The following is an 18402-nucleotide window of genomic DNA, read 5'->3' on the forward strand; positions in this document are numbered from 1 at the left end:
TGATACGCTATTTGCGTAACGATCGCTCAGCCGTAGGCGAGACGCTCAAGCGTCACGTTCGCTCACGGCCCAGTGATCACAGGACACGTTATTGGTTATGTCTAGGGGAAAGATTCGCTGTAACGTAGCATACGCTAGAGACCACGAGGAGGTCACCAGCGGTGCAGACGCTCACAACACTATACCTTGATATTAAACCTTATACCGATGAAACACACAGAATACCTTAATGTGAGTACAGGGTGTAAATGCAACCTTGTGTAACCTGACTATCTACAAAGCTGTTTGAGCGTCACCGACGCTCAAATGAACACTTATCACTATAGGAAATACACAGATACTGGTTTAGGTTTCCAAGGCCTATTAACTGTATTATGTCTAATATACTTGTAAAAGGGGATAACAGTACATATGATACACTACAATATAACAGAGACTTCCTAACCACAGAACTAAACAATAAATACAAAAAGACAATACTACACTGACCTAAATGCAATACGATACAATACTATAATACTATAAGGTATTTAAGAGAAAAAGAGGAGAGAGAGAGATAGAGAGAGAGAGAGAGAGATTGGCTCGCAGAAGGACAATGATTATGGAGAGAACTTACGCACAAAGGGTATGATCGCCAGCGCCTCGATATCCAGCTCCCGATTATCAGCAGATAACCGTTGATGAGAGAGTGAGAGCTGGATGTGGTCGGCCTGCCTATTTATGCTCCACACACAATGCAATCTCCTGGTCCTACAATCCCATTGTCCATTGGCCGAAGGAATTCGGCCCTGCATCATAACAAAAGGTCATAGGGTGATTCATACAGGTGGGCTGTGACGATTTCCAACAGCTCAGGTGGGTGGGAAACTGGGTTTCCCGCCGCATACCTGAGTATGTGCAAATCATAGAAATGGACATAAACTTCTTATGTCCATAACTATTCGCACGAGCGATTAATACGCTCCAAACCAACACCGGAATATTGCTAATTAAATACTCTTCCGATGGGTACCAAACACTGCAGTATGATTCCTGTTAAACCCTTCGTACGATGCAAAGAGGGATTCCTCAGCTCTGGGACATTATACTTTAACCAAACTTACAGAAACTATCAAAGGGATCATGATCTATAAACTACATTAATTGTGAACATTTGTAACTAATGAGTCGCACGCTACGATCACATAAACTCTACCGTAAATGCGCATACTGCGCGTGCGAGTGCACGCTATTGCGGGTATGCGCTTCCACGGGAGAGCGTACGCATGCGCAGCACGGACCAGTGTGCGGTGCAAATATGGCAACGTGCATTGAGACATTTTTCTGACTTTGACAATACAATAACTGCATACAGTACATACTGCATAGTACAATCATTGCAAACACAGGCTCTAGCGATGCATTTCAGTCGCACTGCTGGCCGCAGAGTGATTGACATGAAGTGGGCGTTTCTGGGTGGCAACTGACCGTTTTCAGGGAGTGTTCGAAAAAACGCATGCGTGCCAGGAAAAACGCAGGCGTGGCTGTGCGAACGCTGGGCGTGTTTGTGACGTCAAAACAGGAACTGAACAGTCTGAAGTGATCGCAAACGCTGAGTAGGTCTGGAGCTACTCTGAAACTGCACAAAAATATTTGCTAAAAACTGCTAGCGAGCGAACAACTCGGAATGACCCCCACTGTTCTTTAGACCTGAATCTATATACAGTAGTATTCATTGTAGAAGCCACCCTGTAATGTGTAATGTCAGCGAGGGTCTCTATTTCATGACCTTTGTGGTCTGTGGTTTTGGTGTATTCCCCATCTGCCTATTCTGACATTCAGAATGAATAGTGTACACTAGTAATATTTGGTCTAGTCTTACAGTGTCACGGCCACTTGTATACAGAGCAATACGTACGCTCTTTATGTCACCTACTAACCTTCTCACTTCTCTCATCTCTGTACCGTTTCATGTAACCTCAAATATCAGTGTGGGCGGCACTGCTCCCATTGCTGAGTAACTGGCCAGAAATCAGGGTTCCCCTATTGCAAGCGACTTGCAGATACTTCAGTCGTATAGCTCAGCCTTTACTGTAACCTATCACATAGACATTTTCTGGAATACGGAAGGAAATTGGTGAAAAGTACGCAGAATTTACACACTTGGCTGAGGTTTTTTTATATTCACCTGTACTTTTTTTTTAAATAATTTTATTTCTACGTTAAATAGGTCATTCATTTTGGTTAAAATGTGCCACTACCTTGTTACAGTATAAGTCACATTAGTTATTATGCAGGTAAAAGGGATGTCTTAAAGCCATACGCATATTATGTGGCAAATAGGTAATTAACAAGTTTGGGATATTTGAGGGGGTATATGCAGAGTGGTCCCAGTATAATGTTCATTATTTAGAACCTACCTACAGTATATATAAAAATACATATACACAATTCTCAACTACTATAGACTTTCACTGAATAAAAGGCTCAACAAAACCCATAGCCACCACTTTATTAAATATAAAAGAAATGACTTTCTTCTGCAGCTGTTGAAGTCTAAGGCCCTCATTCCGAGTTGATCGGTCGCAAGGCGAATTTAGCAGAGTTACACACGCTAAGCCGCCGCCTACTGGGAGTGAATCTTAGCTTCTTAAAATTGCGACCGATGTATTCGCAATAATGCGATTACTAACTACTTAGCAGTTTCAGAGTAGCTCCAGACTTACTCTGCCTGTGCGATCATTTCAGTGCTTGTCGTTCCTGGTTGACGTCACAAACACACCCAGCGTTCGCCCAGGCACTCCCACCGTTTCTCCGGCCACTCCTGCGTTTTTTCCGGAAACGGTAGCGTTTTCAGCCACACGCCCCTGAAACGCCGTGTTTCCGCCCAGTAACACCCATTTCCTGTCAATCACATTACGATCGCCGGAGCGAAGAAAAAGCCGTGAGTAAAAATACTTTCTTCATAGTAAAGTTACTTGGCGCAGTCGCAGTGCGAACATTGCGCATGCGTACTAAGCGGATTTTCACTGCGATGCGATGAAAAATACCGAGCGAACAACTCGGAATGAGGGCCTAAATCTATTACAGGTTGAGTATCCCATATCCAAATATTCCAAAATACGGAATATTCCGAAATACGGACTTTTTTGAGTGAGAGTGAGATAGTGAAACCTTTGTTTTCTGATGGCTCAATGTACACAAACTTTGTTTAATACACAAAGTTATTAAAAATATTGTATTAAGTGACCTTCAGGCTGTGTGTATAAGGTGTATATGAAACATAAAGGAATTGTGTGAATGTAGACACACTTTGTTTAATGCACAAAGTTATAAAAAATATTGGCTAAAATTACCTTCAGGCTGTGTGTATAAGGTGTATATGTAACATAAATGCATTCTGTGCTTAGATTTAGGTCCCATCACCATGATATCTCATTATGCTATGCAATTATTCCAAAATACGGAAAAATCCCATATCCAAAATACCTCTGGTCCCAAGCATTTTGGATAAGGGAGACTCAACCTGTATATAAAACTGATGGGTGATAAAAATTATGTAATCATGTTTGCACGCGCGTCACACCCAGCATGCAAACCCGCGTACTGCAGGCTCCCAGAGTAAAGGACCAAGAAAATGGGGAAAGCAGAAAAGAACAGGGCAGAGATGGGTCCATTTGCTAGCGGCTAATAAAACGTTATTTTCTTTGTTCCCCTCCACCCCAAATACACTATGATGGATCAAAAAAGAAAATGTTATTTTATATTAATAACGTTGTAAAGAAGGGTTTTAGGGAATTGTTTATTGAATTAAACTGTATTTTAAAATTGTGTATATGTATTTGTAGTTTTTTTTATTTTACATTTTTGTTTAATCTTGCCGCTACTACAGTGGTCCTACTCTTGTTACTTATATTGGTACATGCCTACAAGTTGGCAGGTGCGTAGCGGATGTGAGCAAGGAGCTTCGTACACATTTTGACTCCAAACCAGAGTTTTGAAGATAAAAGGATACAGGTGATAGAAGAGAACAGCAGTTGATATGATATGGTATCAATCTCTCCTGGGCAAAGTACTGTACAGCAGTACTATGCAGCTCCAATAACACAGTGACAGGCATATGCATACCTCCCAACATTCTAAAACACTAGAGCGTGGCCTATGTGAAAGGGACAGTGGCTTTGCGGCAGTGTTGCGATCATGAGCCACAACCCCGTGCTCTGTCGCTGAGGGGACATGCCCAGCACTCTGTGAGCTGCTGGTATGCCCCCAGTCGCTCTATCTCCATTGAAGAGAGCAGCAAGTGATAGGAGCCTTACCAACTGCCCCACCACCATCACCACGGGACACTGCGGTCCGCGGGTGGGACAGCTGGACAATACCCCAAAAACTGGACTGTCCCGCGAAAATCAGGACAGTTGTAGGGTATGCATATGTAGACCCTGTTATAGGGCCTAGTAAACAACATGCACCTGCAGTCTAATCAGCCTGATCTTTGAGCCTGGTGAAGTTATTGTGGCTGATGAGCCAAGCACAATAACACAGATGCATACCTCCCAACATGACCCTCTCCAGGAGTGACAGAATGCTCTGCTCCTGGACTTCCCTCTTCATTTATGATTGCCGGCACCTGTTTTGAACAGGTTAAGGGATAAGAAAGGTTTTTCAGCACAAGTGATGGCGATGATATATTAAGAGGGAAGTCCAGGAGCAGAGCACGTGTGTCATTGCCCAGCGACGGCCATCGCTGGCGCGATCGCAAGAAGATTGACAGCAGGAAGGCATTCCAGGGGGGCAACTCACCATTTTCTGGGAGTGGTGAGTTCAACGCAGGCGTGCCCAGGCGTTTGGAGGGCAGATGTCTGACGTCAATTCCGGGACCTTCATCGCTGGATCCATCGCACAGGGTAAGTAACTGCAGGGCTAGTCTAGTTCCACACAAATCTTTTTTTGCATAGCAGGGCTGCACAAGCGTTCGCAGCCTTGCTATGCAAAAAAGCCCTCCACCAAAGGCGGCTTCGAGTTGATCACACGGGCAACAAAAAGTTGCTACGTGCGATCAACTCGGAATGACCCCCATAATAAGACTGTAAGGGTTGTGTCTGTACATGGCAATTTCTTTTGGAGAAATATACTTCTAGGGACTGTTTATGAACTATGGAGTTAGACATTTTTGTCTGTTTGTTCCGGCGTCACGCAAAATCTCCCGGATGCATTTGGATCACGTTTTCACTATTGTATATCTTAGTGACCTAGAAAGAAACTGAGGTGTGTGTGGTCTCGATGTGACATCAGGGAGAGGAGCAAAAATGGAAAAACCAGACGCCTGACACTCTGCGCTCTGTTACCCGATGAGCAAAATGAATGCAAATTCTAATGAAATCCTTCTATTACTATAGATGAAAGGACAGAGAGCATTTGTGCCTGCAGACTCACCTGTGTGCACTGCGCCCCATATAATAATAATATTACCACCGGCGAGTACAAAGAAAGAAACATTCTGCAGAGGTTCTTCTAAGTGCTGAAGGGCTGTTTGTGTGGTATCCGTTCTTTAGATTGTCAACACTTAGGTCGACACTCATTAGATAGACCATTAATGGTCGACATGCATTAGGTCAACATGGTCTCTAAGTCGACATGGCAAAGGTCGACGCGTGAAAAGGTCGACGTGCGTTTTTCACATTTGTTTTAATTTTTTTTTACTTTTTCATACTTTATGATCCACGTGGACTACGATTGGAATGGTAACCTGTGGCAAGCGCAGCGGTAGCGGAGCGAGGCACCTTGCCCGAAGCATGAGGGGACAAGGTGCACTATTTGGGGTTCCCGGTCACTTTACAAAGAAAACGACACCAATTTATTTATTTTAAACCACACCTTATATTGAAATTTTTCCATGTCGAGCTTATCCAGGTTGACCTAAGTCGATCTAGTCACTGTTGACTAATAGTGGTTGACCTAATGACTGTTGACCTAGATACCGTCGGCCAAGCGAACCACACCCGTTTGTTTTATCAGTAAAGAAGAAATATATTAATAAGCTAAAATACTAAAAATTTACCTCCCTAGATATACTGTATAGGACAAAATGGCTTCCACCGAATTACGCTGTATCCAGCGCTGCCATCAGCGCCAACAATGAGGAGTTTGGTTATGTAAATAATCTGCGTTATCTGCCTCCACTGACATCTAAACAGTTACTCTGACATATCCCGTGTAACAAATCAATGTTATGCTGTGAATCACACATCAATATAGATTGTGTAAAACTATCTGCTGATGTCAGTTTAATTGTATCATTGTGAATTAAGAGATGTTCTGTATATGGGATGCTGAGCCAATCGTATAGGAGATAATCTAATTGAAGTTCATAGTTTTATATAAGTCGATGAGCAGTGATAAACTAGAGTTCATAAACATTTGAAAGCATCAATAATTAATTAGGACTACAGGACTCCCTTAGACTATGGCCCTTAGACTATGGGAGCCTTGCAGGACCAAAACTGTGTCAGTAAACTACACAGTCACAGCAAGTACTACCTGATGAAGCTGCAACATTCACCGACACAATATTGTTCCTGCAAGGCTCCCGTAGAATCAATACTGTGTCAATAGTAATGGCCACCACATGGTTCACTATCAATCGTTACTATTGATGGCGTCATCGGTACTTTCCATTGGTGGCAGGAAACCATCATCAACGGTTTGAACCATAGATGGACCTCACTAACGGGGGATACGTGACAGACCAATCAAAGAAAGAGGGCGGAGCTAAGCAACATGTAGTGTAAAAGAAAAAAAACATTGCCGCGACACCATCATACTTTTGCCATCGACCATCAGTAGCAAACCATCGATGGCCATTGCTATGTGTCAGTGAATGATGTACCGCCTCTAGCTTCACCGGACCACCAGGAGTGCTGGAGGTCTGTCCAGATTCCTTAGACCCACCCCTGCGGAGCAGAGAGTGTGTGACATGCAGGCAAGCTGCAGAAATGTCTTACACATGCAGTGTCTGTAGCACAAAAGTAATACGTAACCTTTCCACAGAGCTGCAAACGATGGTCCACATTTATTTGGGACTCAATTGCTCGTGAATGAAGGAATGTCTTTGATTTGCCTTATAACAGGGTTAATAGTGTTGTGAAAATAAGAATGGTAAGTGCATGCAGTGGTGCACCCAGGGGGGGGGGGGGGTTTCCGAGCACCCAGAAACCCCCCTCCACTAAAAAAAAAAAAAAAACTTTTTTTTTTTTTTTTATAGCTGCATGAGTATTATTAATGGCTGTCTAGTGTCCTCTGCAGCCTGCTGTCTTCCTGGTGGCACTTGTAAGTGCAATAAAAGTTTACTTTATTTTAATTATAGTACATATATATCCATGTGCATACATATATACACATGTATATACATACATACATATAAACACACACACATGATATATATATACACATGTGTATATATATGTGTACTGTACATATATATATATGTATGCATGTTTAATATGCTATGTATATGTGTGTGTATGTATATATATATATATATATATATATATATATACACACATGTATATATATATATACATGTGTAGATATATGTACAGTATATATATATATATACACACACACACACAGACACCCTAGTTTTACGGACCCAGCATATACTGGGTCTCCTCAGTCCCCACCCCCGTGATTGGCTCCGCCCAGTTCTGGAAACCCCCCCATGCAAATCCTGCGTTTGCCACTGGCATGGGGAGTCACTGGGGGACATTTATTAAGCAGTGATAAGAGTGGAGAAGTGAGCCAGTGGAGATATTTCCCCATCAACCAATCAGCAGCTCCGTATAATTTTATAGTATGCAAATTATAGATGTTACTTCAGTGCTGATTGGTTGTCATGGGGAACTTCTCCACTGGCTCACTTCTCCGCTCTTATCACTACTTAGTAAATGTCCCCCACTGAGTCTTACTCTTGCTGAGGTGTGTGAACCACGTGGCGTGTTAGTTACAATAATAAGGCGATTTAGAAACTGTAACACACGAAACTCTGTGATCCATTTCAATGAACCAGTTTGAACCCAGCTGAACAATATCAGCGGATGCAAGAATGTAATTAGAATAGCATTCATACACCATGACATAAGAGCACTGCATCATCCTCTGCTGTGCTTTCCTTGGCGTTCTCCGAGTTCCTGAGAATTGCTGCAGAGTTCCGTCTCACATGTTACCTTTTATCATGGACTGACATGAGAGGTTTCTATCTTCCCTGATATTTAGTAGAACTGCTAGTTTGGGTTTAGCCCTTCAATGCCTGAGGTTCCAGCATAAAGTTACTATTGCCCATTACCAACAAGGCAGAGATGTGCCAAGAACAGGGATCTTTCCTTGCAAACGCCTGAATATTGTAAGTGGGAAGTGGCTGCCACAGGCGGAAGGCTTCTTCCCATTCCACAGATCACTCTGTGGATGCTTTGTATTTTTAGGCATTGGTTAGATCTGAGAAATGTCTGCTATGTCCTCCGGTGGGAAATACTAATAAGCCTACAGACGCAATGCTTGCTCCCAGCAGCCGTGCTGCAGCCATAACACAGTGTGAGAATGTGTACAATTATTTTTAACTGTTCCTGCCCAGGAACAGTTAAAAATAATTCAAAACTATCATTGAAAACTTACCAGGCTAGTGTGGAAGTAGGAGTCCCCTGCGCTGCAGGGCATTCTGAAACTAGTAGTTCCACAGTCAATTGGGCCTAATTCAGACCTGCACGCAAAGGGGCTAGATCTATGGACACAATTCACGTGCTTCAAAATAGCAGCATCAGCCCTTCCCTGGATGCAGCAGATCAATCTGAAATTGCTGCGTTTTTGCTCTCCGCTGAATTGGCCACTATTCTAATAAAAGGGGGCCACAGACAAGTTATAGTAATTGCAAACGCCCGTTGCTGCCCAATTTCCCCCTGTTTAGCTGCAAGGGGACTCTGAATAACCCCACAGATCCACGCCTCGGACAGCCTTGGATGCACGCGCAGGTCGTTAGTCTGCAGCCAGGTCATTGGCTGATGATTATAGAAAGCTTAGTGAGATTGGTGGGCATTCCGAGTTGATCGCAGCCAGCAACTTTCAGCTGCTGCTGTGATCAACTAGTCTACGCCTATGTGGGAGTGTATTTTAGCTTAGCAGGGCTGCGATCACTTGTGCAGCCCTGCTGAGCTAAAAAATTTCAAGCAAAAGAAGACTAGGGCTATACCTACTTAACCTGTGCGACGATCTGCGATGCTGGGGCCGGTTTTGACGTCAGACATCCGCCCTCCGTTCTGCTAGACACGCCTGCGTTTTCTTCTCCACTCCCCAAAAACGGTCTCCAACGGTCCGGATCCGCCCAGGTACGCCTTCTTTCTGTCAATCTTCTTTGCGGTCGGCTCTGCGACCGCTTCCTTCGTAGGATGCGACGTAACCCGGCGACCCCTGTTGCCGGGCAATGTCGCGCACATGCAGTGTGGCCGCCGCGCATGCGCATTCCGGACCCGTTCGCACCGCAGCGACAAACCGCAGCGTGCGAACGGGTCGGAATGACCCCCATTGCCCAAGGTCCAAGGCTGTAAGTAACCCCAAAACATCCTCATTCAAACTCAGTGTGTGTATATAATACTATAATCGGGAGACGTCCATCTGTTAATTGCAAAATGTATCTCATATATCAGTACAATGGCAGTAAGACATTTCTGCTTTTGCACATGAACATGCAGGCTCAGAAAGAATTCATATAAACCTAAATGGGTCAAATATAAATGTATCAAACAGTAAGTAATATCAATAAAAAAATGTTTATCTACAATCACAGACAGATACAATAACGTTCTAAAAATCACCAACTGGTACTACGTTTGTGGTGCAAGGTCAGAAGTAGCCCGACGTGCATATTACAGTATGTTTGAGATACATCAGTATATGAGGAGCAGGGGTGTATCTAGGGGTCCGGGAGCCCCTGGCAAAGTAAGGGACTGGCGCCCCCCATATTTGAAGTAGGGAAGGTGCATGTGCAAAAAAGGGACATTATCTTGTGGGAAAGGGGCATGACCATACAATAGTTCCCCCAATTCAAATTACGCTACACAGTAGTAACCCTTATACACATCATGCCCACACAGTAGCAGTTCCCTTTACATATTATGCCCACACAGTAATTCTTATAACACTGAGACATCAGCAAGCCTGGCCTGGCTGAGAAGGCAACGCCACCCAAGGCCAGGTAGTATAATCAAATAGTAGTGCAAAGAAGTGCAGGGCAGCGCACTACCCAGTGGTGCAAGTAGAAAAAAATCTTAGGCGCACACACACACACACACACACACACACACACACACACACACCAAAAAATGGGTGTGGCCATATGCCACATGGGGCGTGGCCAATGAAAATGGGGGGGTGATACACATATGACCCCAATAGTGCCATATATACATATGCCCCACAGTGCCAGCTACACACATGCCCCCACAGTGCCAGATACACACATGCCCCCACAGTGCCAGACATGCGAGCACAGTGCTAGATATGCCCCCACGGTGCCAAATACACATATGACCCCACAGTGCCAGATATGCCCCCATGTTGCCAGATACACATGCCCCCACGGTGCCAGATACAGATGGGTCCATGGTTATCTTGGCTAATTTGCTGCGCCTAGGCAAACCATGGTTTATTTACACAAACCCTTCATCTATTGTTCTCAACTGCAATACAATACAGAGAACAATACAGCGGGGGATTAAGTACGACTGCCCAGTCTCAGTAAATCCTATGAAAGGTCAAAATAAACATGGACCCATCTGTATGCCCTCATAGTGCCAGATATGCCTCCACGGTACCAGATACACATATGCCCCCACAGTGCCAGATAAGCCCCCACAGTCATATAGTCATAGTCCCCATCCCCCTCACAGCACATAGCCATAGTCACCTCCCAGTAAATAACCATAGCCCCCACCTCCCCAAGCAATAGCCATAGTCCCCCCAGCACACAGCCATAGTCTCCACCTCTCCCAACACAGTCATACAGTCAGAGCCGGCCCTAACCAATATGATGCCCTAGGCAAGATTTTGGCTGGTGCCCCCTAGCACCACCGCTGGTTCCGCCTCTGACCTTGCACCATCACCCCCTCATCCATAGCAGTCCTTATTTTGGTGTTTGTACCCCCTATATTTTAAATAGAAACAGTTCGCACATTTGGCACACAGCCCAAAAAGGGGTGTTTTTTTGCTGGCAAGGGGCATGGCCACACAATAGTACCCCCAATTCCAATTATGCCACACAGTACTGCAACTTTATTCACATTTGATCATGCGATAGTGTCCATAATTCATATTACATCCCACAGTAGTATCACTTTACCTTATAAACGTTACTCCTCACAGTAGAGCCCCTTATTCACATTACATCACACTGAATTGCTCCTTATTCACATTACACCACACCCTATTGCTCTTTATTCATATTAGACGACACAGTAGTGCCCTTTCTATACGCAACGCCACATAGTAGAGCACCTTATACACATAATGCCACACAGTAATGCCTTTATACACATGCATTTCTTTCTTGAACTATTGATGACAATAAAGTAGTATTATTATTATTATTATTATACCACACATTAGTAATGCATTTATACACATAATTCCACACAGTAATGCCCCTTACACATTATTAATGTCCTTATAAACAAAATGCGCCTTACACATTATGACAACCTTTATTAATGCCCTTTTACACATAATGTCCCTTACACATATGCTGCACATTATTAATGCCCTTATACACATAATGACACACATAGTGCCCCCTACACATTTGCTGCACATTATTAGTGCCCCTTTACACATAATGACAAACATACAGTAGTACCCTGTTACACATATGCTGCACATTATTAATGCTCTTATACACATAATGACACATAGTGCCCCTTACACATATGTTGCACATTATTAATGCATTTTTACATGACACACATACAGTAGTACCCTGTTACACATTTGCTGCACATTATTAATGCCCCTATACACATAATGACACACATACAGTAGTACCCTGTTACACATATGCTGCACATTATTAATGCCCTTATACACATAATGACACACATAGTGCCCCTTACACATATGTTACACATTATTAATGCATTTTTACATGACACACATAATGCTCCTTACACATATTCCGAACACTACTGCAAAACCAACCCACTCACATGCACACAGCACTCACACTGCCACTAACACTGTGACCTCTGCCTCTGCTTGGATACAGATGTGTCCTCATAAATCTTGCCTCAATGCTAATGTCGGGCACCTTTTTTTATGAAAATGCATCTTATTTGCATTGCTATGTGGCTAGGATGCACAAGCAGCTTCTGCTGATTAAACTGATATGCAGCATGCCTATATACTGTGTGAGACTGTGGCTGTATCTGCATATGAAATGCTACACACAGAATATAGGCATGCCGCATATCATTTCAATCAGCAGAAGCTGCTGATGCCCCTAGGCATATCAAATGCCCTAGGCAATTGCCTAGTTTGCCTATGCCTATGGCCGGCTCTGCATACAGTAATCCCCACCCCCTCCCATCACATAACAATAGTTCCCCGCCAGCATAGATAGCCATAGTCCCCCTCCCTGCACATAGTCCCTTACCTCCCCAAGCACATAGCCATAGTCCTGATCCGTCTCCCAGCACATAGCTGTAGTCCGCCCTTAGCACATAGTAGTAGTCTCCCCCACTCCCAGCACATACATAGCCTCCCAACACAGCACATAGCCCTAGTCCCCACCCCACAACATCCCAGCAGATAGCTGTAGTGTCTGGCAATACCTGCTGTGCTGCGCTGCCTGGGATGGAAGGCGGAAGATCGCTCTGCAGGCAGGAGCTGGCGCCGGTGTCCGGCACCATACCAAACTACGTTAAGAAACTGAAAATTAACTACAGCTCCCAGCAGCCCTTGCTGCCAGGAGCTCCCAACAGGAAGGGTTGATGGGAGTTGTAGTTTATTTTCAGTTTCTTCCCTGTAGTGCATTGCAGTGCCAGACACCGGCGCCAGCTCCTGCCTGCTGAGCGATGCTCCGCCCTCCATCCCAGGCAGTGCACAGGCAGCTTGGCACAGCAGGTAATGCCAGACACTGCGGCTTAAGGGATTCCACCCATTGGCCGAGGGTAGCTCTGTCGGGCGGCGCCCCCTGCTCGGCTGGCGCCCCTGGCGAGTGCCATCCTGGCCAATGGGTAGATACACCCCTGATGAGGAGTACAGTCTTTGGCTTCAGTATCGCAGAGGGTCCACAGTTTTATCAATCGTCCCTCGGAGTGGTTTCATTTCAGGCCCATACATCAGGAAGCTATTGGGGCCTGGGTCAAGGGATCAGGGAAATCCAACATGTTGGAAATCTTCAGTTTGCCGATTCCAACCAAAAAAGGATCGGGATTGGTAAATCGGGATTTTTAACATCATGTTCTTTGGCAATTAACCAATGGATCATCGATGTTCACCGGTCAGCGTATCGGCATTGGCAGAATGGGGAATCAGACCGTAGATACATTAGGCCTCAGTGTCAGCCATTCTGCAAATTTGTAAATATATCTTAATATCAGGCAGCCCCTGAGAGTCCAACTTTTTCTTGGAAGCGCATTAGGCCTACTGAAAGCAACAACACTCCCAAGAGCAAAGAGTGATGTTCAGCCATATGTTTCAGAACATGACCAAGTGTAGAGGACACTCGTGGCCCTACCAATGGAACAGAACGGATGCTGTTCCACTGACGCTAGGTAGTCGCTGTCTTGGCCAATTATTACAACAGCAGCGAATACTCCACGGCCAGCCCATGAGGAGGCATCTGGTTAGTGTTCCACTGATGGAAGAACAGAAGGTCCACCCCCTGTTATAAGGCTGTGCTGTGTAGGAAAGCTGCACTAGGCTTGTTGTATTTAGGAAGATCACCAGTAACCAGTTTTGGGTGAGCACATACTGTAAGTAAATCGCTTGCCATAAGCCAGAAGAGGTTACATATCATTACAAATATCTTAACTTCTTGGATGATTCAGTAGCATACGTTGCTGGTTCCCCAGCTTGACTTGAATAGATTATGAAATATGCAATAACACTGTGTTTAGTGTTTTCAATGTGTTGGTTTTTTTTGCTTGTTTTATTTAAAAACATATTTTAGTTTCTGTTAGCATTAAGTGCTCTGCTTTACAATGTGGGTATTTTGCCCTGAATGAATAATCTGGGGTAAAGTTAGATACATCAGAACGAAGAGTATAACTCTTTACATTCTCTGCCTGACTACCTGGGCCGGACTAACGCCACTTATATATCATATTGCCTAATTTAAATCATGATGCCAGGTGCCACAGCTCACTGGGAAACTGCTGTTACATGAAATAGGACTTCTGCCTGAAATTGTGTGTTCAAATCTCATAATTGCACCGTTGTCGCCATGTGATAGGCAGGCTGCAGCTGACACTCCTAAGCAACACTTATAACCATGGACACTGAGTTTCTAAGAGGTGATTTCAGGCAGAATGTCTGATTTAAGTATCAGAAGTTGTTCCAGCCAGTTGTAGTACTTGACAAAATGATGTTAATTAGGAAAAATAATTTTGGACGTCGGTTACTCTTTAATATGAGTCCATCCCATAAGCCATAATTACACTGCAAGATACCTGAGTGGTACCGCGTAGAGGGGGTTCTTCAGAGATGAACGCATCTCCGCACATGCTGGAGGCCGCCCAGCACAAGGCAGGACCGCCCAGCATGTGAGACCGCCCTCTGATGCGTCCGCAATTAGATTTCAGGGGCAACAGATCTAAGGTTGAACCCTGGCCGTCAGGCAATCATCGGCCAACTTTTTTTCCCGGAGCGGCTGTGTGTGACATCAAGACACGCCCCCCTTTGGTACTCCCCGCGGCCTCGTCCATCTCTGAATTAGGCCCTGAAAGCCCAAGACGTCAGTTATAAGGTGTGTACAGCTCCTGTCCGCTTTCCACCAGCAATAAGCTAGCGGCAAAAAGGTGCACTGAGGCCCAAAAAAGTGATAAAGAGTGATAAAGTGGTGACAGATAAAGAGTGAAAAAGTACCAGCCAATCAGCTCCCTAACTGCCATGTCACAGGCTGTGTTTGAAAAGTGACAGGAGCTGATTGGCTGGTACATTATGGGCAAGGTGAGGTGTTCTGAGGTCTGCTAACCACCAGAGATGGAAGCTCTGTTATACATTCACCACCAGAGACTGGAGCTGTTCTGTACACTAGCCACCAGAGACTGGAGCTGTTCTGTACACTAGCCATTAATGAAGGACTGGTATCGCTGGTGGCCAGACTGGAGTTCCGCTGCATAGTTTAGTCACCGTATTATACACTAACCACAAGATTACTGGTATGTTTTAGTTTGGAGCTGACAGACTGGGCTGTGTTGTGTATACTAGCCACCAGAATGGAATCTGCTTTCCACACTCGTCACCACAATGGGGAGCAACGCACATCATATAGAGTGGGGCCAGGGCCGCCCATCTGTATTGTGAGTGGAGGATTAGCACCGTCACTAAGTAGAGGCTGTATATAAAAGATTGCACAAAACAGAAACGTATTGCATCAGCAGTCACACCAAAAACACAAGAGCCAAACACTTTCAGTTCCAGTTGCATCATCAGTTAGAGAAGGCGTTCCTCACACTATGGAGCAATGTCACCACTGACACACTGGCGTGCAAAACCTGGGGCTTGCACGCTTATTTTTCCATTGCACATAAAGACCAGACTGAATTGTATAATGCTAATGTTTGGGGTACACTGGATTGCTGCAGCTGCGTTCTAAGCTTCCCACTGACGGGACCCCGATGAAAGTCATTTAGACAGCTGAGGCATTCTTATAGCGTCATACAGTGTATTGGTGGGACACTACAGACACCCCTTACCAGGACACAGGGAGCCGCAGAGGGAGGGGAATGTGTTCCAGGGTGCACATCCCCTTTGAGTAAATGAAATCTGCACCGAGGGTACATTTCATTTTTATAGGTTTATAAAAAAAAATCAAAGTATATTACTTATATTTACCCAATTATACTGTTTGTATATATTCTAACTACAGTCATTTAAAAAGTATAAGTCATTTACAAGGTAGAAAGCAGCTGCCATTTTTTTTTTGTTCCAAACCAAACTCCTGTCTATTATTGAATAGATCTTAGAGCTTTTGCACTCACCTAACAATACATTCATCTAGTTACAAGCGAGACCCTAGTACTTTGGGGCCTAGATTTAGCACATCTACGATCAGTCACACAGACATGAGGGGGACGCCCAGCACAGGGCTAGTACGCCCCACATCAGGCCCGAACCCCCCCGCACAAGTTCAAAATCATCGCACAGCGGCGATGCTTTTGTACTTGAAGAGTAGCTCCCTACCAGCTCAGCTCCTGCGCGCTGGCAGGTAGCTACTCATCGCTGTGAGGGTCGCAGCGGCTGCGTGTGACGTCACGGCCTGCCCCCCACACGGTTCGGGCATGCCTGCGTTTGCCGGACCGTGCCTCTAAAATGGCGTCCAAATGCCACCGGCCCGCCCCCTCCCACCCAGCGACCGCAATGCAGAAGCGATCGCAGGGCTGAGACGGCTGTCGGCCGTCTGGCATGTGCCGACGCATGCGCAGTTCAGACCTGATCGGCTGCTGTGCGAAAACGCACAGCAGAGATCAGGTCTGAATTAGGCCCACTGTTCTTTTCCCTGCTTGTTTGGAGCATATCCAGATACTCTTCATCTCAGAGAAGGGAACGTATGCAAACAAACAACACTTACAGTTCCAAGATCAAAGTAAAAATTTATAGCAACATGAAATGGTCCAGAGGCAGATTTTCCACCGTGTTTCCTATAACACCTTCTTCAGGCACAAATCCACCATCATTTCTTGCATAAGGGAAGGCAAGTTTTATCAGAGCAGGGAATGCGGAGAATTTACTTCTGCTCAGCAAAAGATAAGATTGCACTTCAAAAAGTCTTTCTTCTTTTAGCCGTGCAATGATGTTTTTGTCTGCATGAAAGTAAATGACATACATATGAGCAGGTGGAAATAACGAAACACATTTTTATAATGAAAGCCAAAGCAAATGTGCACAAGCGTATTACCTATGAAAGAACATAGGTGGTCATTCCGAGTTGATCGCTCGCTAGCAGTTTGTAGCAGCCGTGCAAACGCTATGCCGCCTCCCACTGGGAGTGTATTTTAGCTTAGCAGAAGTGCGAACGGTTGTATCGCAGAGCGGCTACAAAGTTTTTTTGTGCAGTTTCAGAGTAGCTCAAAACCTACTCAGCGCTTGCGATCACTTCAGACCATTCAGTTCCTGTTTTGACATCACAAACCCGCCCAGCGTTTTTCCTGGCACGCCTGCGTTTTTCCTGGCACGCCAGCGTTTTTCCTGGCACACCTGCGTTTTTCCTGGCACGCCTGCGTTTTTACGAACACTCCCTGAAAACGGTCAGTTGCCACCCAGAAATGCCCCCTTCATGTCAATCACACTGCGGCCACCAGTGCGACTGAAATGCTTCGCTAGACCCTGTGCAAAACTACATCGTTCGTTGTGCCTATACGACGCGCGTGCACATTGAGCCGCATGCGCAGAACTGCCATTTTATAGCCTGATCACTGCGCTGCAAACAAATGCAGCTAGCGATCAACTCGGAATGACCCCCATAGGTCGTTATTCCAGAATGCTAAAACCTTTTAAAATGTACCTTTAGGTGATTAAAAAGGAACATGTCAATACATCTGTCTATAATGCAGCGACCCCACTTCTGGATCCAATAAATATGCATTTACATCATTAATATTATTAATGATTATTATGTAATTATATATGAAGGATTATTATAATTATATTAGCATATTAGCGCATGTGTTCTGGACAGCGCTCTGTATTAAATTGCTATTGAAAGAGTGAAAACAAGTATATAAAATAACTGGGGATGGTTTGTCCGGGATACGGTCGTTAGCTCGACACAACTTAGGTCGACAGTCATTAGGTCGACCACTGAAGGTCAACGCTGGCATTAGGTCGACATGCACTAGGTCGACAGGTCAAAAGGTCGACATGAGTTTTTTTAAAATGTAAATTTTTGGATTTTTCATACAATACGATCCACGTGGACTACAAGTGGGAACGATAACCTGTTCTGAGCGAAGCGGTAGTGGAGTGAGGCACCTTGCGAGGGGACACGGGGCACTAATTGGGGATTCCCGTCACTTTACAAAGAAAAATACACCAAAAAAAGTCCAAAAACTCATGTCGACCTTTTCACCTGTCGACCTAGTACATGTTGACATAATGCCCATGTCAAACTATGTTGAGTCGACTCAACGACCTATACCCGTCTGTCCCGTCTCCAACATG

This window comes from Pseudophryne corroboree, chromosome 4, assembly GCF_028390025.1.
Source record: "Pseudophryne corroboree isolate aPseCor3 chromosome 4, aPseCor3.hap2, whole genome shotgun sequence".
In the NCBI taxonomy this organism is placed as follows: domain Eukaryota; kingdom Metazoa; phylum Chordata; class Amphibia; order Anura; family Myobatrachidae; genus Pseudophryne; species Pseudophryne corroboree.